This window comes from Lithobates pipiens, unplaced genomic scaffold (assembly GCF_037356315.1).
Source record: "Lithobates pipiens isolate NorthernLeopardFrog02 unplaced genomic scaffold, aLitPip1_a1.2 Scaffold_8, whole genome shotgun sequence".
Classification (NCBI taxonomy): Eukaryota; Metazoa; Chordata; class Amphibia; order Anura; family Ranidae; genus Lithobates; species Lithobates pipiens.
Window position 1 is genome coordinate 122048458 of NW_027507903.1, and position 25751 is coordinate 122074208.

The window sequence follows — 25751 nt, forward strand, 5'->3', positions numbered from 1 at the left end:
TCAGTGCCCATATCAGTGCAGCCCCATCAGTGCGGCCTCATCAGGGGCCACCATTGCAGCATATCAGTGCCCATCAGTGCTGCCTTATCAGTGCAGCTTAAGAGTGCTGCCTCATTAGTGGGCATCAGTGCCTATTAGTGCAGCCTGTCAGTGCCCATCAGTGCTGCCTTATTGTGCAGCTTAAGAGTGCCTGTGAGATGCGAGTTCAGCCATACAGTTGTATGGCTGAACTCGCATCAAATTCACAGGAAAAAAAAGCACAGGAACTTTTGTTCCCACACTGAAATCGGATCACATGGGTGTTCTCACCAATGCGATCCGATTCCTGTGCAAGTTCACAGTTCGCACTGTGATCTGGGAACCAATCTAGCGGTGTTATTAACATTGTAATGACACCCGCAGTGGTTTGCAGAGGGCAGTGGCTGTGAGGAGGAGGGTAAGTGGAGCCTCTGCTGGTGGAAAAACATGTAGCCAGTCACCAGCTGCATTATGGGGTGCCAGGCGCTCCCTTCCCCTTAATCAAATATGCTCCCATACCAACAACAAGTGCCGGCCATCAGGACAATATAAGTGTAGGAGGCAGCCGCAGGAGACAGAACTTTGGAGAATGTGTAGGGGGGGCTTTCTCGTGTGGGGCTGGTTTTTTTGCTGCCCTAGGCCTGGGCCTTGTCGGCCTAAGCCAAAACACAGCACTGCTTCTGGGCCTAGGCCCAAGGAGAGACTCCATGTGAGGACTCATTACTTGTGGACTTATGAAAGAGCATATGGGAAGTTGGCTGCGCTTTAAGAGGTTGAGTTGGGGGCAGTAATGTATTCTGCACTATGAGTGGGAAAAGTTACAGTTAAGAAGCTGTTGTGCCAAGTTCCTGGCCATCTCGTTATTCAGTAAACCTTTGAAAAGCATCCAGTGTGGGCTTTTATTCAAGTGGGTGGGCTTTGGGCCAGGAAAATATGAGTACTATTTGAGAGGTTGGATTATATGGGGCATATTATGGCAGAGTTTCTCCTAAAGACAGGTATGTGCTTACCCATCTTATGAAGATGCAGGGCAGGGTCCTTTTCCAGCTTCTCAAGAAGCAGCAGTGAATCCTGGCCATTAACAAACAAGCAAAACCAAGCTATGGATACAGTATAAGTTTGCTTTCGTTTTATGCTAAAATGCCACAACTACTGTTGTTTGTAGCACCAACTGGGAATCAGTAGATACACCAGATCATTGGAAAATTGTGACCGTACTTAGTAGCTGAAGGTAAAAGCACAGTTATGATTTGTATATGTTATTAAACATAACTTTATCTTTCATTTTATTGGTAGCAATTACTTTGAGTAAAAAAAAATAAGTTCAAGGATCACAAGGGGCGTGCATTTTTACAATACCAAGGAATTGAAAGATTAAGATAGTCAAGAAGTTTTTATCAGAAATACTAACAATATAATAATGTCCAATGTACACATGATGTGTTGAATTCCAAGGGGATCGTTGAAAAAAACATTGTAATCATCATAATTTATAGACAAAGATTGAAAGCTTCTAGAAGATATAAGTGTCAATGAACAGGTAACAGCACAAGTGTGTGTGTGCTGATCACTGACTTAGAATAAGTTACTCTACTTTTAAGCAGTAAACCATTACATGGTAGTGGAAATCACTAATCAGCTGACGTAGTTTTGGACTTTGCTGTTATTTGATCATTCTATACTGCTGATATTATTCTCCAAGAATGAGGATATGAGCAACTGAAAACTTCATAACTTCTCAAAACTTGGAGAACCAAAAGCGGATAAACAGCAATTCAAGTAAGGTCCTTATTTTATCATGAATAGATTACATACTAGCACACTTTGTAATGACAATGTACTCTTATGTTTAGTAATTTTTTTTAGGAATGGGAGGCTGCCATTGTTCTCTTCTTCCTAAAAAAAAATATTATTGACTGCATGTTATCCTAACCCACTACTAACTCTTACAGTTTACGAATCACTGACCTGGAACAAGTATACAGATCAGTAAAGTTAGATATAAGTATTTTGTCTGCATGCTTGCTGAGCCAGTAATTTCAAATATTGAAGCAGGGAGTCAGTATGGCAGCTAGATAACCCTCAAGGTCAGCAATGGCAGGCACCATGATTCTCTCTTTACAGGTTTACCTTAAATTAACTTTGGCAGTTGAAAATACACTTTAAATTTTCCAGCTAGGGTCAAAAGGAATGTTGCTTCTTCTGTAATTATATTTGTTTTTAAATGTTGCTTTAGACTCACCAACAAGTTAAAGTACATCATCGTTTTTAGATTTTCTATTAAGTTTGAAATCTGAATGTATTCTTATGTTAGAAGAAAATTGCATAACAAAGTAAAAGCTATTTTACATATAGATGTATGGGATACTTGCACTGCATTGATCTCTGATATGGACATAATCTACATGATACCGGATATAAGGTGGCAAAAAATGTATAGGTTTATTATACAAATCTGGGACTGTAGCAAAGATTCTCACATTCAAAAAGTTGCAGCCAATCATATCAATCTAATGAGCAGGGTAAGGAGGGAGGCATGGGGGTACCTTTAACATAAGATTGCTCTCAAGCTATTCATTGCAATATACTGTACAATGTATCTCATTTTGGGTGCTCAAATAGATAAGAGTAGGGACCAAACTTTACCTTTTGGCATTATGCCTTCCCATTACAGCAAAGGTATACAACAATTTAAATTTCTGAGCTTGTAGCTTGATTGAGTACGGGGGAACTTTTTAAAGGTTTATTTTCACTATAGTAATAGCCTCCACTATACCACTATGACAAAAATATTTCAATAAATATATTATGTGTTAGAGACTGTTCTAAAAGGAATGTAGGCAATTTACAGTTTTGTAGAACCAACATAACCTATTACTGAAGGGTTAAATAAGTGACAGAATGAAAGTTGATGGTTGTATTCCATGGCATTGCTGGACAGCTAAATCACCTGTTTATCAAATTATGCTTCCTGCTGCCACTTTGATGTTGGGTATCTTTTTTAATGTTAATTTCCTTAAACAATTTAAAATGTTTGCATGAATGTTATATATGCAAACTATTATCTGGGTTTAGTGGCCTTTTAAAGTCAAGAACTTTGCCATTGAAACAACCCTGTTTCTCTCATTAGCTCTGTGGTTTAAATATTTATTTCCTGAAATTACTAGAACTTGCTTCACATTTCATTAATTAAAGAGGGATTCCACCTACAAAAAAATATTAAAAGCCAGCAGCTATAAATACTACAGCTGCTGACTTTTAATAAATGGACACTCACCTGTCCCGGGTTCCAGCGATGCCGGCAGCCGAGGCCGATCGATCGCTCGGCTCTCGGCTGCTGCCGCCACCATTCTAGGTGAGGGAATCAGGAAGTGAAGCGAATCGGCTTCACTTCCCGGTTCCCTACTGCGCATGCGCGAGTTGCGTAGTGCAATAGGAATTGTCCACGCTGTCTCTGGGACCCGTGTGTGTCCCAGCAGATAGCGCGGCAGGACAGGAAGAGGCGTAGACTCCTACGGGAGTCTATGCCCGGAAGTGGGTGTAAATACCTGTCTTTGACAGGTATCTCAACCCCCCTCCCCCCTGAAAGGTGCCAATTGTGACACCGGAGGGGGGGAGGGTTCCGATCAGCGGAAGTTCCACTTTAGGGTGGAACCCCGCTTTAACCTCTAATTCTTACCTGCTCCTCGTTTGCTAAGTTACACGTTTGGTTTGGTTATCTCTGTTTTAAAAATGTGGCTTGTTTACAAATGAATATAACAGTATAACTAACTTAAAATATATATTTGTAAAATAAAAGCAGGAGATGAACAAAAAGGAATATTTTATATATTTACAGGGCCAGATTAAGAACATCATGGGCCTGGTGCTGAGGATTTTGGTGGGGCCTTTTATAAACAATAAATAAATAAAAATGAGAGAGAGAGAGAGAGAAAAAGGAGGGGATGAGAGAGAGAGGATGCACATGAGCATGTGTGGGAATGACATCAACGCAGCCTGGCCAAGGCAAGTGACCGAAGGCACAGAACCCAGAAGGAAGACCGGGTGAAGATGGAAGTGTTCGGGCCCCGCCGGATTGATCACAGCACAGCACTGGAGGGCTCAGTCTGACAATTTAATTGTGCCCTAATGTGCTAATATGCTGTGCATACTTGTACATTATGGCATAACCTACCTCAGGGCCTCTAAAAAGTAGTAATGTTAGAAAAGTTTACTACCACTTTAATATCACAGGAGCCTCTCATGGGGCCCCCTACTGACCCTGTGGCCCTTGGGCAGTGCCTAAGTGCATAGTTGTCAACATTTCAAAAATATTTTCAGGAACACTTTTTTTTACAAGTACTATATTTAGAGTAGCTGACATCCCCTATGTTCCTCTATACATCACAATAGTAATTACAAAATTAAATAAGTACTAATAATGGGGCAGAACAAATATGAGGACTGTGAGATTTCCTTTAGTTGAACTGACAAAAGTGCCCATTCTAGAGCTGGTAACATTGAGGATATTCAGTATCATTTTAAAGAACAGTTTTTGTGGGTAAGAGGCATAGGGGAGGAGTATGGATGGTATAAAAGAGGGAAGTATGTGCAGGTGAGGGAGAGGAATGTGGAGGGTCTAACAGTGGGCACTATGTACATGAGAGGAGTGCAGAGGGTATGGCAGAAGGCACTATGTACAGCAGAGGAGTGTGAAGGATATGACAGTGGGCAGTATGCACAGCAGAGGAGTGTAGAGGGTATGACATTGGGCACTATGTATAAGAGAAGAGTGTGGAGGGTATGACAGTGAGCAATATGTACAGGAGTGTGGAGGGTATGACAGTGGGCACTATGTACAGGAGAGAAGTGTGGAGAGTAGGACAGTAAGCAGTAATTACAGGAGAGGAGTGTGGAGGGAGGGAATGACTGTGGGCACTATGTATAGGAGATTAGTATGGAGGGTATGACAGTGAGTAGTATGTACAGGAGAGGAGTGTGAAGGGTATGACAATGGGCACTATGTATAGGAGAGAAGTGTGGAGGGTATGACAGTAGGCACTATGTACAGGAGAGGAGTATGGAGGGTATGACAGTGAGTAGTATGTACAGGAGAGGAGTGTGGAGGGTATGACAGTGGGCACCATGTATAGGAGAGAAGTTGGAGGTATGACAGTGGGCACATTGTATAGGAGAGGAGTATGGAGGGTATGACAGTGAGTAGTATGTACAGGAGAGGAGTGTGGAGGGTATGACAGTGGGCACTATGTATAGGAGAGAAGTGTTGGAGGTATGACAGTGGGCACTTTGTATAGGAGAGGAGTGTGGAGGGTATGACAGTGAGTAGTATGTACAGGAGAGGAGTGTGGAGGGTATGACGGTGGACACTATGTATAGGAGAGGAGTGTGGAGGGTATGACAGTGGGCACTATGTACAGGAGAGAAGTGTATGACAGCAGGCACTATGTACAAGAGAGTAGTGTGTAGGATATGACAGCGGCCGTTATGTATAGAAGAGAAGTGTGGAGGGTATGACAGTGAGCAGTATGCACAGGAGAGAAGTGTGGAGAGTATGACAGTGGGCACTATGTATAGGAGAGAAGTGTGGAGAGTATGACAGTGGGCACTATGTATAGTAGAGGAGGATGAAGTAATCTGGGAAAGAAAAATGTAAAGGTTTGTGGAAGGATGTTTAGGGACTGCGTAGTGGTTAAGCGGGCCATACATGGATTGAAATTACACGAATTAACCCTTTCATGACTAAGCCTATTTTTGGAATTTGGTGTTTACAAGTTAAAATCCATATTTTCTACTAGAAAATTACTTGGAACCCCCAAACATTATATATATTTTTTTAACAGAGACTCTAGAGAATAAAACGGCGATTGTTGCAATATTTTATGTCACACGGTATTTGCGCAGCAGTGTTTTAAATGCAACTTTTTGGGAAAAGGGACACTTTCATGAATAAAAAAAAAAAAAAAACAGTAAAATTATCCAATTTTTTTTGCATAATGTGAAAGATAATGTTACGCCGAGTAAATAGATACCAAACATGTCACACTTTATATTTGCACGCACTTGTGGATTGACGACAAAGTACGGTACCTAAAAATCTCAATAGGCGACGCTTTAAACATTTTTTACGGGTTACCAGGTTAGCGTTACAGAGGAGGTCTAGTGCTAGAATTATTGCTCTCGCTCTGACGATCGTGGCGATACCTCACATGTGTGATTTAAACACCGTTTACATACGCGGGCGCGACTTCCGTATGCGTTTTCTTTGCTTTGCGAGCTAGGCGGGGACGGCGGGCGCTTTAAAAAATTTTTTTTAATTTTTTTATTTATTTTATTTATTTTAAAATGACTAAATTGTTTAAAATAATAAAAAAAAAATTTGATCACTTTTATTGCTGTCACAAAGAATGTAAACATCCCTTGTGACAGTAATAGGCGGTGACAGGTACTCTTTATGGAGGGATCGTGGGTCTAAAAGACCTCCCTCCCCTCCTTTACACTTCAGTGTATTCAGATCGCCGAAAACGGCGATTCTGAATAGCGGATATTTTTTTTAAACCGGCGCCATTGGCAGCCGAGTAAACGGGAAGTGACGTCATGACATCGCTTCCGTGTTTACTATGAGGAGACTGGAACGAAGCCGATTACGGCTTCGTTCCAGTTCCTCCCCAGCGGCCGGAGGCATCGCAGCAGGAATCGGTGCTCCCGATCGAGCGGGAGCACCGGTAACAGCGGCGGGAGGCGGCGGGAGGGGGGGACATCCCCTCCCGCTCCTCCGGCATAACAGCCGAGCGGCTTTTAGCCGCTTCGGTTGTTATGGCTGGATAGCCAATTGCCTGCTGAACAAAACGGTACCGGGATGATGCCTGCAGGTGCGGGCATCATCCCGGTATACCCCCGGAAGCCGAGTACGCACATCTGCGTACGCTCGGTGGGAAAGGGTTAAGTAGAGACCAGCCATAGTGGTTTTATACAAGTCAACCTATTAACCGACTTGAGTACAACCAGCCTGTCAGGTTTTCCCCAAAACAATCAGTGCTGCCAGCTATAGTTAGCAACACTAATCATTGTATTCACTGGCAGAACACAATAACACTGCGGGAGTGATTGCCCCATTCACAGGTCAGCAGGTGAGAGGGTGTGTGGGGACTAGTCAGTCCCTGGGTATGCACTGGTTAGTATCAGAGCCAGATACACACAGGTTACATACGCCAGGATCGTTAGAGCGAGAGCAATAATTCTAGCACTAGACCTCCTCTGTAACTCTAAACATGTAACCTGTAAAAATATTTAAAGCATCGCTTAGTAAACAACAAAAAATCGTGCTAACTTTAGTGTTTTTTTTATGAATGAAACTGTTTCTTTACAAAAAAAAGTTTGAAAAATTGCTGCGCAAATATCGTGTAACATAAAAAGTTGCAAAGACCACCATTTTATTCCATAGGGTGTCTGCTAAAACACAGGGTTGTTTTTAAGGCAGGGCAAAAGGGGAAGCTGCCCTGGGCCCTGTCATTGTTGTGGGGCCCAAAGCAGCTTCCTCATACTTGCCAACTATCCTGGATTAAATTCCCTTGAAGTTTTAGTCCTGTGCTGTGTCCCGATATCTCAGTGTGAAGTGCTGCTACTAATGCTGCCCTGCTCTGCCCTATTGTTGTGTACAGATGACTCCTCTGCAGACCCTGTGTTTACATGTAAATAACTGGCATTGATATGTAAATAACGGCAGCATTCATATGTAAATAGAGGAAGCCATCGGCATTACTATGTATATCATGTCCCCATGAGGTCATATCCACAGTAATCTCTAGCAACCAATCAACAAGCAGAAATCATGTGCTATAACCTCTAGCAACTAATGAGTGAGCCGTAATGTGTGCCTTACCTTTAGCAACCAGTCAGTGAGCGGTAATGATACACTGTAACCTCTGGCAACCAATCGCAATAGCTGCCTGATCTGATTCAGTAAACTGATTTTGAATCTAGCTGTTATTTATCATATGTCTCAGAGCAGGTGTAAAGCAAGACTGCATGCGGGGGGGGGCAAGAAAAGTTTTGCCCAGGGTCCAATCAATATTAAAGACGGCCCTGCTAAAACAATATATAATGCTTGAGGGTTCTGAGTCATTTTCTAGCATAAAAAAATTATGATTTTTACGTGTAGGAGAGAATTATCATAAGTAATATACAAATAATTATGATAAGCACTGTGAGCTCATCCTCTCAGTCTGTTGCAGAGTGTTGCAGCTTGTATTTAAACTGGCCGCTCTGTATGTAGCTTTTGACAGGCTGCGCAAGGAGCCCCGTATCTCCGGAACCATAGATGATAGCAGCTCCATATTTTAACCAGTGCTGGAGTGGGTCTTTAGCTACATACTCCCCAAATGTGGGGGTCTCTGTGACTCCTGATCGCTGAGCTACAATCCCCGAAGTCAATCTTTTTTTGGGGGGGGCAAATGGGCCTATCTTGAGAAAGGGGCCTGGAGCTGCAGCTCCAATAGCCCCTATGGTTATCCGGCCCTGTACCGTATATACTCGAGTATAAGCCGAGATTTTCAGCCTCTTTTTTGAGGCTGAAAGTGCCCCCCTCGGCTTATACTCGAGTCATCGCTGTCTGCCCGCTCGATCAGCGTGTCGAGCAGACAGACAGCGGCCATTCTGATTCAAAAGCCGCGCCTCCGGCTCCCCCTTCGCCTGTGATAGGCGGAACACTGAATTTCCCAGCAGCCTGTGTTCCGCCTATCACGGACTTCGTATCATCCTCGTACTACGGACGAGGATGATACGATGTACGTGATAGGCGGAACACAGGCTGCTGGGAAATTCAGTGTTCCGCCTATCACAGGCGAAGGCGGCGGCGCAGCTTTTGAATTTTACAATGGCCGCCGAGGCGCCGACGAACGAAGAGGGCACGGGACGGAGGCAAGGCACAGGACGGCACGGCACGGGACGGGACCGGAGGCAAGGCATGGCATGGCGGCGAGGCACGGCGGCGAGGCACGGAGGCAAGGAGGCTCGGCACGGGACGGAGGCTCGGGACAAAGGCTCAGGACACAGGTAGGCTGGACACACACACACACACACACACACACACACACACACACACACACACACACACACACACACAGGGATGGATGGACGGACACACAGGGATGGACGGACACACAGGGATGGACGGACACACAGGGATGGACGGACACACACACAGGGATGGACAGGCATGTCTTACCCTCGGCTTATACACGAGTCAATAAGTTTGCCAGTTTTTTTGGGGGTAAATTGGGGGCCTCGGCTTATATTCGGGTCGGCCTATACTCGAGTATATACGGTATATTTATATCAAGTGTCTAATAGGAAGTAAAGCAACCGATTGCTTTCAGAACAGCTGCAGTTATTCTTAGACTGTTATCATGCCTATACTTCAGTCTCTGAACTCCGAGTCCTGCATGCTTTGACTCTTCTTCAGGTAAAGCACATGCTGCTCTGCCTCATCCCTTTCTGCTAGTCAACAAAGGAAGATGGCATGATGCTACTGAAAAGGATGCCACTACCTATGCCCTAAGCCAAGTAACCACTCCCTATGTTTTGAAAGTGCATTGCCTGCTGCATGAATGACAGGCTGACTTTGTTGCATTATCAACTAACAGCGATGTGGAAACCACAGAGTCCTGAAGTGGAGAACTGATTACTGCTACAACTTTTGTGACCCCATTTTTGTATGTCCCTGAATTACATCAGTTTTTGCTTACTGCACCACACACATGCATACTGTGTACATCCAGGGTTAAGATAGTCAGAAGCCAAATATTCTACCAGAATATAAACTGTTGCAGGAAGAGAGTGCATCCGAAGTAAACCCATGTAAAACATAAAAAGACATATCGCAATTGCTTTGTGGCTAAATAAAGTGCAATTGGCTCAAATAGGCAACTTACAATGCCATACAAGGGACTACTTTCATGAAGTCATGTTGTAAAATATTTTTGCACAACTTGCCTAATGAGTGTCATTCTGTTAAAGCAATCTCATATAGCCTTGTAAATCAGAAAAATATCAATTTTTCCCTTTTACCTTTTTACATTATCCATTATTCATATTAGCCATATGTCATGTTTCCTAGTTTGCCAGGAATCTTATGCAGTGGCAGCACATAATGCAGGGCGCAAGGGCACGACCCCCCCATCCATGCGTCCTGCCCTCCTAATCTACATGTGGGGAGCTGGATGCATGGATTCCAATGTTTTTTTTTTTTGAAGCACGTAATTAGAGCCAGAGTATATAATAGGCTTTAAAAAAGGTTGGGCTTGGGGCACAGGGCACTATGCCCCAAGCCCACCCAGTTGTGTGACAATAGCAAATTAATATTCACTATTGTCACACTGATTCGCCTCCCGGCAATCGGGAAGCGGGTCCTGAGATCATTTCCCGATTGGCCAAAAGGAGGAATGATCCTGTTGGCTTAGGAGGAGGAGGGAGGAGACGCACAGCCGCCGTGATGCCGAGGACCGACCGACCCATCAGCAACGACTCAGAAGGGAATACTGCTTCAGCAGCAGCTGTTGTCTCCATGGCTGGCCAGGAGCTGGAGATAATCAACGCACCTTCTCCCTGCCGACCTTATCAAGTTGGTATCCCTGGGCATAATCGCCTGTGTCAGCCTGCTTGGCAATTTCCTGTTCGACTTCACCACCCTAAAGCTGGATTCACACCTATGCAGTTTTAGCGTTTTTTTTTCATTTTGCAGATTTGCACTACAGAACGCGTTCCATAGGAAACCATGTTAAATGGACTGTAGTGCAAATCTGCAAAATGAAAAAAGCACTAAAACGGCATAGGTGTGAATCCAGCCTAAGAGACCTGAGCCTGCACAGAGGCCCCTATTATCTCTGGCTGGTCCATCCGGGAGAAAGCAGCATGGGGGGGTGTATGGTGCATGGTGGTGGGCTGGAGCGACCGTGGTCAGGTCCATCTGCCCCCCCCCCCCCAACCAATGGAGCACCAGCTGCCACTGATCTTATGCGTAATAGGATTATTATACAGCCATCTGTTTATTGTTTTAAAAAATGATGCAGACAACAAATGAGAATGGAGAAATGGAGAGTACAGGCCAGGAATGGGAGGAGCCATGCTGTTCTAGTCTCTGTCCCTTATGTAAATATAGGAGCATAATGACAAACCAAGAGTCTTTTCACATGCTAGTGACACCTGTCCCGGTTCAGACTAAAGAGACATCTTAAGAGTTAATGTGTTGAATGTGGATTTCCTCCACCAGGTCTTTTACACACATTACACAACACACATATTATTTTCAGTCCAAAGGCATGAAGGGAAATTGCTGTATACATGGTGAGGCCTTGCATACCATGGGCCAGGCCAGGTCCTTGGAAGGGTTCTGTTCTGCTACAAGCCCTAATATAGGGACCCTGCTGCTCAGAAGGGCAAGCCATACAGCCACCAGTCAACCCTTCCTACAGAACCTCTGTCTCTTGGCCACCACTGCCTGCTTGCTCTTCCAAGCTGGCTACTCCTTCTTTGTTTTACTTCCTATTCTCCATCACCTAGAAGGTTAACATGAATGTTTACATTTTGTTTCCCATTCACTGTAGGAGCATATTTCTACTCTCTTTGCAAGTAAAACAGACCAGACGATTCACTTAACAGTAACTTCTTTTACTGAAGACTTAGTCCAGTTAGTTCAACATTATCAGTAAAATTACAAGAATGGTGCAAGTTCAGGCAAACATAACATTTTCTAATTTTGATTGTGCTGTGGTGTTCCATAAATTAAGTTAAGTCTGCTCCCAAAGATTTGATAATAATGTATCAGTCCATAGTCCCATACCATGGTTTCATTTTGAGATAGTCCCAAACTTGTTATCGTGATCTTATCTTCTATGTATAGTCTGACTCCTAACTTCCCACCGATTAGAAGAGACCACACGGCCCAATCTCCTCCTGAATATATATCACCCTTAAACAAGATGCGACATATTCATGTTATTATATTCCTTTATGTAAAGCAAATTGAGATTTGGGTTTCACTAAGCCAAATGCTGCCAGGTTTACATTGGAAGCAATTAAGTAGTTAATTAGCAAACCTGGAGGAGGGAAGTGTTGGCCCAGACTGCTGAAACATAGTGGGTGCTGCACCTAATTCAAGTGTCTTGGCATAGTTTTGGCACCTTGTTCTCTGCTTTGACCATGCAGCATTGGAAAGGATATAATTCTGTCCAATGTACAGGCATATCAGAAGCTGTGGCCTGCAATCTACAGGTAGCAGCTCTTACAGAGGTCAATTTATACAGAGTGAGGCAGTGGCACAAATAAAAAGTTAAGACATGGGTGCAGACACTATGAAGGGGATTGTAAGAGGTGCTGACTTAGATACTTTTCACCATCCCAGATAGCAAGCAATTGTGCTGCAAGTTTGGAAATAGCTTGCTAAGCCAGGCTTCACAAGTTTGTTGCAAAATTGTAGTTCACATTGCATGACTCCATATTAACTTACTTTGCAAACATTCTACAAGTGTACTGCAAGTTCTGGTTTTAGTTATGTTGCGTAATAGTCATCCCACCACAGGGGTCACTGTGACTGAATTTTCATGCTGTAGACTTGCAGAGTCTGCTGTAGACTCACCACTGCAACTTTGCTCTTGCTAAAGACTTCCCACAAAGATTTGCTATAAATTGCAAAACTGTCAACTAGAACATGTGCTTCTAGTGCTTTGCAAGTGTACAACTTGCCAGTAAAAATGTGCAGCAAGTTAACAGACTTACGATTCACCACTGTCACAAATCCTTGCTATCTGGGATAACACTTGCTTATGTTCCTTATGATGCTACTTGAAATATATGTCATAAAAATCTGTTTCCCACACTTTGTTTTGATTGCCCATGTTATTGTTTTGATTGCATGTATATTGTATACAATTGCCCATCCAAATTGGGCCTGTGTATAGCCTTTTTTGCCCATGCATTTGAAGTCAAAGCTTAGAAGACCATACAAATATATTTCAGTCCCCTGTAGGCCTGTTGCTAGCAAAACCCAATGTCATTGTCTTTGTGTTTCACCATGGTGCACCACATTCAAACCTTTAATGTTTTAAAATGTTATTTAGTGTAGCAAGGGCCCCAACCCATAGAGGCCTAATGGTGACCGCCAGAGTCAGGGAGAGCTGACATCCTTCTTTGTAAAGTGGGTTACCAGGCATTGTGGGGGTGATGCAAGAAGACATGATGGGCGCCAGTCACTTTTGGATGCAAAAAAGAGATTTATTGTCTCCTAACAGACATCAGGGAGAGGAGGTTAGGGCCAGGACACCCTTGAGTAGATGCAATGGTAATTGGCAGACTCCAAGGCTTCTATAGATAGGCAGCTATACAGTGGAAGGCCTCCAGCCGGATGACACTTCTATATAGGTAGGACCGCTGTCTCCTATGGCAACTAATCCTGTAACAGTCACTAACGGTAGTTGTACATAACTCTTGGTAACACAGAACAGTCCTTTACTTATCTCACAGTATCCCACTGTAGATCTTCACTCACTGAGCTCCCAGTCTCTAACTAGACTTCCAGATCCCAGTCGTCACTGGATCCCCCTGAGCTCTTCTACAGCTATCCTGCTGTATACTCCTCAAGCGTCACCCCTGCTATCCTGCTGTATACTCCTCAAGCGTCACCCCTGCTATCCTGCTGAGTCCCTGGCTTAGCACTGGCTGATGCTTTTCCACTTCTTTAGACCCCATTCACACCTGAGCGTTTTGTAGCTTGACGCCTGAAGCTACAAAACGCTGGAGGGGAAAAAATCCATTATTCTCAATGGAGATGGTTCACATCTCCACTCCAAGTCGCCTGAAGCCCTACGCCTGAAGCTCAAACAAGTTCCGGACCCTTTTTTGTCGCACGAATCGGGCTGATTTGGACGTTTTTCTTCTTTTAACATTGGTGACCTTTTGCCCTGCACAAATTCGCGGTAAAAAACGCAGCGAATCGCGGTAAAAACGCCGCAAAAAACGCTTGAAAACGCTACGCTCAGGTGTGAATGCAGCCTTACTGTCCCCGGCTGGTGAGAAGACTGCTCAGGTACATGCTTCAGATTACTCACAGTAGTCTCTGGTAACAAGGTGGATGGTCCCTTAATTGTGACAGCTTCCCCTCTACCTCCGACCACAACTGGTTCCCTGTCCTTCACAACTCGATTGGACTGCAATCCTGCAGTCCCAACCCTACGCTGCTTCTGCTTCTCCTGGATAGGCCTCAGGCAGCCTAGCAGCCAGGTGTACCTGGGATCGGCCTCAGGCTTATGACCTAGCAGCCTGGGGCGACATAACACACGTCCACCCAGACAGCCGTCCAGGTGGCACAGAACCCAGATCACCTGACTCCACCCAAATAAATAGGCTCTCCCAGCAGGCCAAGGGTCTTAAAGAAACCCTTGCCCATTTGCTAAGGCACCTCATCCATTCATAATCTGTCCTTGCTATGCCCTTGTCTATCTAATGTCACCAGCTACAACGCCACGTAGTGGCAGAAGAGAAAATGCAGCAATTCCAGAATTAGGGCGAAATCAGTAGATCTCCTAAAAATTAGCCAGGACAATTACTACCTGGCAAATTAAATTGATTAGCAACCTTGCCCAAACACCATATATACTATATACACCTGAAAAATAGGTTTGGTTCCACAACACTGCATTCTTTTCCTTTTACATTATACGAAGGCCTGTTTTTATCTACATCGATGTAAGTGCAATACTTTATTTAATACATTTTTAGCCAAGAATTTTATGCTATGTGCAATCTTTTTTTCTTGTATGACTCCTGTCATCCTGGAACCAATGAGTCTCCATATGCTGATCTTGGATCATTATGCTTTCTTGATGCTGGTCCCTGAAAGCTTGATTGTCGAATCTGCACTGCTGTACAATCTACATGCTGGTTCCTGTGATATTAAAAACTCCATCAGTTTTGCTTGTTTGGCTCTCTGCTGCTGGCAGGTAGCCCACACCATTTGGTAAGCGTACACTATTACCTTCACTGGTGGTGGTAGCACATTTGATGGTGAATATTGTTTCCTTGCTGAATTGAGCACACACCTAGGTTGTCATGCTTGGCTGGAAGTCCGAATGTCCACCTATTTTGCACCATTTGAAAAAAAAAAATTCAATTTGGACTCATCTAAGTGTCTCTTGATGCAGTTTAATGGACATTTAGGTTCTCAATAAGTTTATGTATATGTTGTCTCACTTTTTTGCATACTAGTCTTGCTTTGCAGGCAATGTCATTAACCACTTCCTGCCCGGCCTATAGCAGAATGACGACCGGGTGGTGGTTCAGTTATCCTGACTGGGCGTCATATGACGTCCTGGAGGATAACAGTCGCCGTGTGCCCGTGGGGGTGAGCATCGTGGTGATCAGTGGTGCGGTGTGTCAGTCTGACACACCGCTACACCGATCTCTGTAAAGAGCCTCCAACGGAAGGCTCTTTACCATGTGATCAGCCATGTCCAATCACGGGTGATCACGACGTAAACAGGAAGAGCCGTTGATCGGCTTTTCCTCACTCGTGTCTGAGGGACGCGAGTAGAGGAGAGTCAACCAGCGGCTCTCCTGACAGGGGGGGTCTGTGCTGATTATTTATCAGCACAGCCCCCCTCGGATCCTACCCAGGACCACCATCATGCAGCCCAGAACCACCAGGATGGCCATCCACACTGGACCACCAGGTAAGCCCCCCTAGACCACCAGGTAAATGCCAATTAGTGCCAAGGCAGCTGCCAATCAATGCCCAGGCAGCTGCCAATCAGTGCCCACTCACAATGCCTACCACTGCCAGTGCCACCAGGGATGCCTATCAGTGCCGCATATCAGTGCCGCTTATCAGTGCCCATCAGTTCCACGTATCAATACCCATCAGTGCCCAGCAGTACCGCCTATCAGTGCCCTTCAGTGCCCATAAGTGCCGCCTATCAGTGCCACCCATTAGTACCCATGTTTTCAGCCTTTCAGTGCCCATCAATGTCGCCTACCAGTGGTACCTATGAGTGTCCATGAGTGCCGCCTATCAATGCCCATCAGTGCTGCATACTAGTGCCACCCATCAGTACCCATCAGTGCCTCATATCAATGCACATTGTCTGTGCCTGTCTGTGCCCGCTCAATGGTGCCACCTCATCGGGGCCACTTTATCAGTGCCCATCAGTGCCACCTTATCAGTGCCCATCAGTGAAGGAGAAAACTTACTTATTTTCTAGATTTTATAACAGAAACAGAAGCAAAACTTTAATTTTTTTCAAAATTTTCAGTCTTTTTTTTTTTTAGACATTTTATTGAATAATAAAAGGTGTACATACATTAAGTCAATGATAAGCACAAAGCATTACAAGAGAAAACAAAAAAACATTGCAGAACAATACAGTGCTTGCGCTATAAGGGAACAAGCATGGTCTACCACATAACATAAAACTAGAACAGAAGCGTCTTTACACAGAGGAACTGTGGTAAAAGGAGGAGCAATTCCATAAAGCATAAATTCAAATTACGTATCCGTCAAGTAACGGTTGACATGTTGTTTGTAGTCACAGCACTATGTAACCAAAAGGCAGTGGATGGTGTTGGGTAAAGCCATCCTTGCCAATCGGTTAGAATCGTCCTAAAGTAAGCAATTTGTGAGATAAAGAAATGCGAAGGGAGTTGTGTAGGTACAGTGTATAGTGATCTGCAGGAGGAGAAAAAAGAAAAAGGAGAAAGTGGACTAGGGATTAAGTCGTAAAGACTAAAAGTATAAGGGGACTAGGTAAAGAGGAAGAACGAACTGACCTGGACCAGCCAGGCCTCATGTCTGTGTCAGACATATTCATCGGGTCAGGGATTCAGAGACAGTAATCTGGGGATGAACGGAAAAGTAACCAAGATGACCAAATGCAGGTAAAGGTAGAAGGGGTATCATTCGCCTGATGTATCAATTCCTCCATCTCGGCTGTTTTGTTTATGCGGTGGAACCACTCCGCTAATGAGGGAGGATTTTTTGTTTTCCATTTTGCAGGTATGCACATATTCGCGGCCATGATCATGTGCATGGGTAAAGAGCCAATGTAGGATTTTTTAGGATGGGCCGACACATGAAAGAGGAATTGATTAGGGGAGAACATCAATGGGCGAGTGGAGAATTTTTGGGTAATTTTGTGCACTTCTTGCCAAAAAGGTTTAATTAAGGGGCATGACCACCAAATATGTTCCAGGGTACCAGGGTGTGCTTGACACCTCCAACATTGAGGGGAGACGGATGGGTAGATGTGATGTAACTTGAGAGGTGTGTTGTACCATCTGGAAAGTAGTTTGAAGGCGTTTTCTTGCACACAAACATTTCCGGAACCCTTGTGCGCGACGCGGTATGCAAATTCCCATTCCTTGGGGGTGAGGCTCGATGGCAGGTCTCTATTCCAAGCTTTTGTGGACCAGTGATCTTGTGTAGGATGAGCTGGGAACAGTAGATTATACGAAAAGGAGATCAAGTGTCTCTGTGGTTCAGTATGTGTGCATATATGTTCGAAAGGGGTTAAGGTGCGAGTTCCCTTTAGGGCGTATTGAGTTGAGGTCAGGAAATGTCGCATTTGATTATATGTCCAAAGAGACAGACCTCTGTTTAGCATATTATTAGATAACTCCGTGAAGGATAAGAAGCGCTTACGAGCATAGAAATCTTTGGCCAGGATCATGGGATGGGGCCATAGGCCTTGTAAGAAAGAGGGGTGCATGCCAGGTGTAAAGGCCGGGTTGAGTTTCAAAGGCGTTAACGGTCCAATGACCGAGGATAACTGGAATTTATTGCAGGCGTATCGAAAAGCAGAAAGTGATGTGGCGATCAACGGGTGGGAAGAATAAGTGCGAGGAACATGAGTGGGAAGTAGCCACGGGGTTTGGGCTACCGGGATAAGATCTAGGGATGATTCAAGTTGGACCCAATCTTTAGTTTTTAGGTGGACGTTCCAGTCTATTATTCTGGTGAGGTGGCACGCTAGATAATATTTGTGAATGTCTGGTAAACCTATACCTCCCTGTGTCTTTGGTGTTGTGAGTCTAAGATGACTCAGTCTAGGCCTCTTGGCCCCCCAGATAAACGTTGAGCAAAGTTTTCGAAAGGAAGCAAAAAATGATTGAGGGAGTGAAATAGGTATAGTTTGGAGTAAATAAAGGATTCGTGGTAAAATATTCATTTTAATGATAGCTGCTCTACCAAACCAGGAGAATAGGCCTTTGGACCATTTCTGGAGATCGGCAGATACTGTTTGTAATAGCGGTTGAAAGTTGAGTGAATACAAGTTAGCTAGGGATGTAGGGAGTTGTATTCCTAAGTAAGGTATACTGGAGGGGTTCCATTTGAAGGGGAAATTCACTTGGCATTGGGAGCATTGGTTTTCAGTCAGGAAGATGTTTAAAGCAAGGGATTTGTTAAAGTTAATCTTTAAGTTGGAAATTGTGTGAAATTGATCAAGGATCTTAAGTAAATTAGGTATTGATGTTAAGGGTTCTGTCAGAGACAGAAGGACATCATCCGCGAAAGCGACGACCTTAAACGTTCTCCCTTTCACATCAACACCTTTAATATCTGGGTGAGCTCTTATTAGTCTTAGTAACGGTTCGAGGGTAAGGATGAATATGATCGGGGATAATGGACACCCTTGGCGGGTGCCATTGGAGATCTGGAAGGCATTCGACAGGTGGCCGTTGACTTTTACCCTCGCCGTGGGGCCTGAGTATAGCGTATTAATAAAATTAAGCATTCTATGTGGCAGTCCAATGGCTTGCAATGTAGCTGTCATATAATCCCAGACCACCCTGTCGAATGCCTTCTCTGCATCTAAGGAAAGAAAGAAACCCTTTTGGTTGTGGGACGTTAGCCAGTGATGAATATTAAGCGCTTTGAGAGTGTTATCCCGCGCCCCCCCCCTCTCAGGTATGAAGCCTACCTGGTCAGGGTGGACGAGGTCGGGGAGAAGGGGCAGGAGCCTGTTTGCTAGAATTTTGGCGAACCATTTAAGGTCTACATTTAGGAGGGAAATAGGTCTGTAATTGGTTACTTGTGTGGTATCTTTATTTGGCTTTGGAATTACAGTTATGTGGGCAGTTAGCAGGTCGCGCGGGGGGGAACCTGGTGAGTCACATTTGTTAAATGAAGCTAAGAAGTGGGGTATTAGAATTTGTTCGTAAGTTTTATAATAGCCGACTGTCAAGCCATCTGGGCCTGGGCTCTTGCCTGCGTGCATGGAGGCAAGCGCTCGAGTGGCTTCTTCCTGAGATAGTGGCATGTCCAGTGTATTGTATGCGGATGCAGAAATAGGGGCTGGGCAGTGTGCGTCTAAAAATTCAGCTAACAGTGTTTCCCTCTGCTGGGTAGGGTTGATATGTGTCGTGTTTGTTGAGGGTAAATTATATAGTTTTGAATAGTACGTAACAAATTGATCTGCAATGTCGGGAGTGGAGGTCAATTTTTTACCTGTTGGAGCAGAGATGCTGTGAATGGTCTGCAGTGCTTTCTTAGAGTGGAGTGCCCTTGCCAATAGTTTTCCAGACTTATTTCCATATTCGTAAAATGTTTTACGAGAGAGTATAAATTTGTGTTTGATCTGTTTTCCTAATAAATCAAGCATGTCTTCGCTCGCTTGAGTAAGGGCCGCGAGGAGTTCAGTGGTGGTTTTAAAATTGTGTGCACGTTCTAGGTTCCTGATTTTGGAAGCCAGATCGTTGAACAGGGCTTTATGTGTTTTCCTTTTTCTAGCAGCTGCTCCTATGAATACCCCCCGAATTACGCACTTATGAGCTTCCCAGTTAATGAGTGGGGATGTGTCATCAGTTTTATTATCAAGGAAGTAGTGTTTTAAAGCTTGTTCCACTTCAGATGCTATGATTGGATCCGTCAAAAGAGACGGATCAAGTCTCCAAGAATGTGCACGCGGACTTAATGCAGGAATGGAAATCAGGATAGATACTTTATTGTGATCTGATAGGAACATTGGGTCAATGGATGCCTGTGTGAGGGAGGGTAGGGCTTCTTGGGAGATGAAGAGGAAATCGATTCTGGAGTGTTTTCCGTGTGGTGCCGAATAGAAAGTAAAATCTTTCGTGTCTGGGTATAGGGTACGCCAGGCGTCATGTAGTAGCAGGGATTGTAGTTGAGTTTTGATCGAGCACATGGCCGCGTAGGTGAGGGAAGACGCCCCGTTAGAGGTATCGAGAATGGGGTGTAGTGGGACATTGAAGTCCCCTCCGAGGATGAGAGTGCCTTCTTGGAATGGGGACAGTTTAGTGATGACATCTTTGAAGAACTGAACTTGGTGCGTGTTGGGAGCATAGATGTTTGCTAGTGTGATGGTTTTGTTTCTGAGGGAGCCTTTTAAGAATAGAAACCTGCCATCATCATCCACCATGGTGTCCGTAATCTGGAGGGGACAGTGGCGTGATAATAAGATGGCAACCCCTTTTGTTTTAGCTGAGGCGGTGGTGGAGTGGTAGACTGTAGGGTAGTAAGTATTTCGGAGTTTCGGTATATTTGATGTGCGGAAATGGGTTTCTTGCAGAAACAGAATGTCAGTCTTCTGTTTTTGCATAGCAGATAAAAGTTTCGATCTTTTTTCTGGGATATTTAATCCTTTAGCGTTTAGTGAGGTGATTTTCAAATGCTCAATATTGGTTACTTTATCCGTGGAAGGCATGACCGCTATTGTAAATAAGAGAGAGAAAAGAAAAAAAGAACCACAAAACAATATTTTAGCACAGGTATGTCTGGAGGGTAGAGTATGTAAGCAGGAGGTGGTGGGGAGATGATAAAGTTGATAAGGAAACAGAGTTTTAAGACGTGGGATGTGGGTAATCCGGCCACAGGTAAGAACCCGCTCACCTGTGTGAATGGGAGGAGTGGAGAGAAGAACCGGAAAACGTTAGGGGCCTGTAGGCTGCCACCCGTGTACGAAACACAGGAGTATCCTACAAACCACTGAGAGGGGAGAGGTTGTCGGTCGTCAAGGAATTGGAAGGTAGCTTCCTTCACACCAACAGCTCTATATATAGAGAGAGGAGAGAGTCATAGATGTCAACACATAGAAAAAACAGGTCTTAAAATGATGGGTGAGTATATTCTCTTATGTTTCCAGGTAGGGGGGGCGCATTGTGTTGAAGAACGTGAGTACTTTCCGTTTAAATACAAAATGACTAGATGGAAGGAGGTCATTTAAAACAACATTGTCGGAGATACGGTATGTTTAGTTGAGAACTCATAAACTCTAACAGTTAAACTTGGAAACATTAAGCAAAAAGAAACAAAAAAAAGAAAAAGAAAAGCCGGTAGAATATTCCGGCGTAAGTGTTGTAAATAAGAGCCTGCTTTGGCGTAACCAAGAGGGCGGGGGGATGGCGATGCCGGCGCATCGTCCAAGAAGGCGAGACCCATACCCGGGAGGAAACGCGCGCAAGTGGAAACTGCAATGGCTAAAGAGCGTGTCCTCCCGGATAGCAGGCAACCCGTGTCATACTTCATGGTTGTGCAGAAATGTTCCCGGCCAAGGCGACAGATCACCCCCCCCACGCCCTCGGTGCTCAATACAATAATTACAACGACAGTACTGATTAATAAATCAATCTTATATGGAAATAAGATAATAAAGAAAAGAAAAAACAGTAAAAAACATAACATAATAATCCTGTAACCGAGGACCTACTTATGAGATTGGGTTATACCAGTGTTAATCTTCAGAAGCGGGAGCCTCTGCAATTAGCCAGAAACAGTTTAGAGAGGAGGTTCAGGGAGAGTAACATTTTGGTATGACAATCGAGAGACCCTGCGGGAGAAAGGTGAAGGATCAGTCCGCTATGAGTTTAGTTCGTACGTAATAATAGGCACAGCATAGCTGGATGGGAGGGAGAGTATGGAAGTTAAGATGCAGGAGAGGGGGGGGTAGACAGTTAGATGAGGTTGCGCAATTGGGGACTCAGTCAGTTCCATAGGCCTTGAGAGGAGTAGGGAGCCGTGAAGTGCGAGACGTACCTGAGACAGGGTCATATAAGGCAAAGGGGATCAAACCATGCGAGCTGAATAGGCACTGGTAGAAAGAAGTTGGAGTTTGTCTCTGTTGTAGGTATCGTCAGTGATCTACCGTCCGACATCTTGGAGATGAAGCGGGTGTATTGTAGAGCTGCGATCGTGTTGTGATCGAGGCGTCCTAAGCGTCGGCTGGGTACTTAAAAGAAGAACGGACAAACCGGTCGTGTGGACGAAATGTCCTTATCAACGGTCTCGGCGAGCTCTACGGGAGTTCGGTGCGGCGGTGGGGCTGCGCAGCTGTTGTTGAGGATAGGACTCCAAAAGCGAACGACGAGGAGATGGAGAGCGTTGTCTACTGTATGGAGAAGGCAGGGTTTCCATCTGGTCTTCTATTCTCTGATCCGAGCGGGGAGAGAGGCCTTTGAATTCCGCGTACCAATCGGGGAGAGAGACCAGTGGGATATCCAATGTGCGGCAGAATGCTGTCAGATCTTCTGGGACTCTTAGGATGGCCGACCTGCCCTGGTAGGTGGCTGTGAGCCCAAACGGAAAGCGCCAACGATAAGGGATATCATAATTTCTTAGCACCTCTAATAAAGGGCGTAGATCTCTTCTGTTGCGTAGCGTTATAGCTGAAAGGTCTTGGTAGATGGAAATGGAGTGGCCTTCATAGTCCAGGTGCTTTTTGATTCTTGCTTGTTTCAATATTTGCTCTTTGATCTGGAAATCACATAGGCAGCAAACGACATCCCTGGGTGGATCTGTATCGCGCCCTCGGGGTCTGAGGGCGCGGTGGATGCGTTCCATCGCTATGGCGGACGTATTGGAGCCATCGAGGAGTTGATTAAACAACGTTGAAACCACAGGGAGTAGGTGGTCATTGTCGACACTTTCGGGGAGTCCTCGCACCCGGAGGTTGTGTCTCCGTCCCCTGTTGTCCAGGTCTTCGACGTGTCGTTGGACATCTCTAAGTTGCGCCGTGTGAGTATCGATGGCGCGGTGCATCGTGGTAATCGTTGTTTGATGTATGGCGGTTCTCTTCTCTACCTCAAGCACTCTTCCCGCTATGGCCTGAATTTCATGCCGGAGGTCCGTGATGGCTGTGAAAAGGGTATCCTTAATGTCAGCTGCCACTGTACGTAGGTCCAGTAGGCTTGGCGATTGTAAGGCCGCTGGAGAGGTTGAAGAAGCAGCGGAAGGCGCGGGAGTAGGAGTTAGAATTATCCCATCCTGTGAGGGAGCTGGGGTGGTCGTCGCCATATTGGATCTCTGGGCCCTGAACAGATCCGAGATATTTTGTGATCCTCGGCTGTGTTTTTCCCTCGGAGATCTCGATCTGGAGGTAGAAGAGCCCCTAGAAGCTGTACCCATCATCCGAGTGAGTAGTAGTAGCCGAATTTGTCTCTCGAATGGCTGATTGAGAGCTGCGGCGTGAGGGAGCTCAGGAATTATGCTGCCATCTTCACTCGCGGCAAGCCACGCCCCCAAATTTTCAGTCTTTTTTTATTTGTTTAGCAAAAACAAAATACCGCAGAGGTGATCAAATACCCCCAAAAGAAATCTCTATTTGTGGGAACAAAATTATAAAAATTCTGTTTGGGTACAGTGTAGCATGACCACGCAATTGTTATTTAAACAGCAACAGCGCAGAAAGCTGAAAATTGTCTTGGGCAGGAAGGTGTATAAGTGCCTTGTATTGAAGTTGTTAATGTATTTTTAATTGTGCACTGTCAGTTATTTGCATGGTTCCAGAACACAGGCTAGCATGATTCACTTGGGGAATTCCCTGCAACTGCCGACAGAACACAGTCCAGCAGGCACAGCTAAACAGGAATGTCCTCACAACAACTTTTGAAGGTGGAGTAGCTTCGGTTAAGCATCCTGGCTCCACAAAACACACATTTATAATCCAAATGACTTATGTACCTTGACACAGTTCAGTAGTATTTACCAGAAATACCTGGGGTCTGGCAGCTGTACAGGTTTCCCACCTATTACATAGTTACATAGTAGGTGAGGTTGAAAAAGACACAAGTCCATCAAGTCCAACCTATGTGCGTGATTATATGTCAGTATTACATTTTATATCCCTGTATATTGTGGTCGTTCAGGTGCTTATCTAATAGTTTTTTAAAACTATTGATGCTCTCTGCTGAAACCACCACTTTTGGAAGGGAATTCCACATCCTTATCACTCTTACAGTTAAGAGCCCTCTATGCAGTTTAAGGTTAAACCTCTTTTCTTCTCATTTTAATGAGGCCACATGTCTTATTAACATGTAACGATGTACGTCGGCAGAATGGCACGGGCAGGCAAATGGGCGTACCTGTACTTCCCTTTAAATTTACCGCCCTGCCATCGTGCTGCCGGCAGTGCGCTTGCGTGCCGGTCCGGACCCCCGTGAATCCGGTCGCGGGTCCCACGGACTTGATCGCCGCGGGCATACCCATGATCGTCTCACGGGGCGGCTGAACTAGAAGATGCCGTTGTAAACAGCATCTCCCAGTTCTGCCTAGCAACATGTGACGCTGATCTCTGCTTCATGTGATTGGAGCAGAGATCAGTGTTCACTAAAAGAAAGCCCAGCTCCCAACAGTTAGTAACACGCCCCTAGGAACACTTAACCCCGACACTGCCACCCACTGGTTAACCCCTTCACTGCCAGTGTCATTTACACAGGAATCACTGTATTTGTATGGCAGTGATTGCTGTATAAATGACAATGGTCCCAAAAATGTGTCAAAAATGTCCGATGTGTCCGCCATAATGTCGCAGTAACAATAAAAATCGCTGATCGCCGCCATTACTAGTAAAAAAAAAATTATTAATAAAAATGCCATAAAACTATCCCCTATTTTGTAAATGCTATAACTTTTGCGCAAACCAATCAATAATCGCTTATTGCGATTTTTTTTACCAAAAATATGTAGAAGAATACATATCGGCCTAAACTGAGGGAAAAAAATGTTTTTTTTATATATATTTTTGGGGGATATTTATTATAACAAAAAGTAAAAAATAATGCGGGAGAATTATCATTTTGTGTCTTAAGTTAATCCCCTTTTTAATGCATGCCAATATTCTGTTTGCTTTTTTAGCAGCAGCTTGGCATTGCATGCCATTGCTGAGCCTATCATCTACTAGGACCCCCGGGTCCTTTTCCATCCTTGATTCCCTCAGAGGTTCCCCCCCCAGTGAGTAGATTGCATTTATATTTTTGCCACCCAAATGCATTATTTTACATTTTTGCATTGAACCTCATTTGCCATGTAATTGCCCACCCCATTAATTTGTTCAGGTCTTCTTGCAAAGTTTCCACATTCTGCAGAGAAGTTATTGCCCTGCTTAGCTTAGTATTGTCCACAAATACAGGGACTGAACTATTTAACCCATCCTCCAGGTCGTTTATGAACAAATTGGACCCCACTTTCCACCCCTGACCATTCCGAGTACTCCCCATTTATCACCACCCTCTGAACTCGCCCTTGTAGCCAGTTTTCAATCCATGCACTCACCCTATGGTCCATGCCAACGGACCTGACTTTGTACAGTATCGTTTACAGTATAACGTTTATGGTGAACTGTGTCAAATGCTGTTGCAAAATCCTGATACACCACATCTACGGGCCTTCTTTTTTATAGAGGGCAGCTCACCTCCTCATAGAAGGTTAATAGCTTGGTTTGGCAAGAATGATCCTTCAT

At 44.7% G+C, this 25751-nt stretch overlaps 1 protein-coding gene across 1 annotated transcript in view; it reads left to right on the plus strand.

The window, feature by feature from the left end:
• Positions 1–1566: 1566 nt before the first annotated feature.
• SLC28A1 (solute carrier family 28 member 1) overlaps positions 1567–25751 on the plus strand; it is a 119517-nt gene continuing 95332 nt past the window's right edge. The window contains exon 1 of the mRNA XM_077472832.1: positions 1567–1797. The gene's annotated coding sequence lies outside the window, so the exon portion shown is untranslated. The remainder of the gene's footprint in view (positions 1798–25751) is intronic.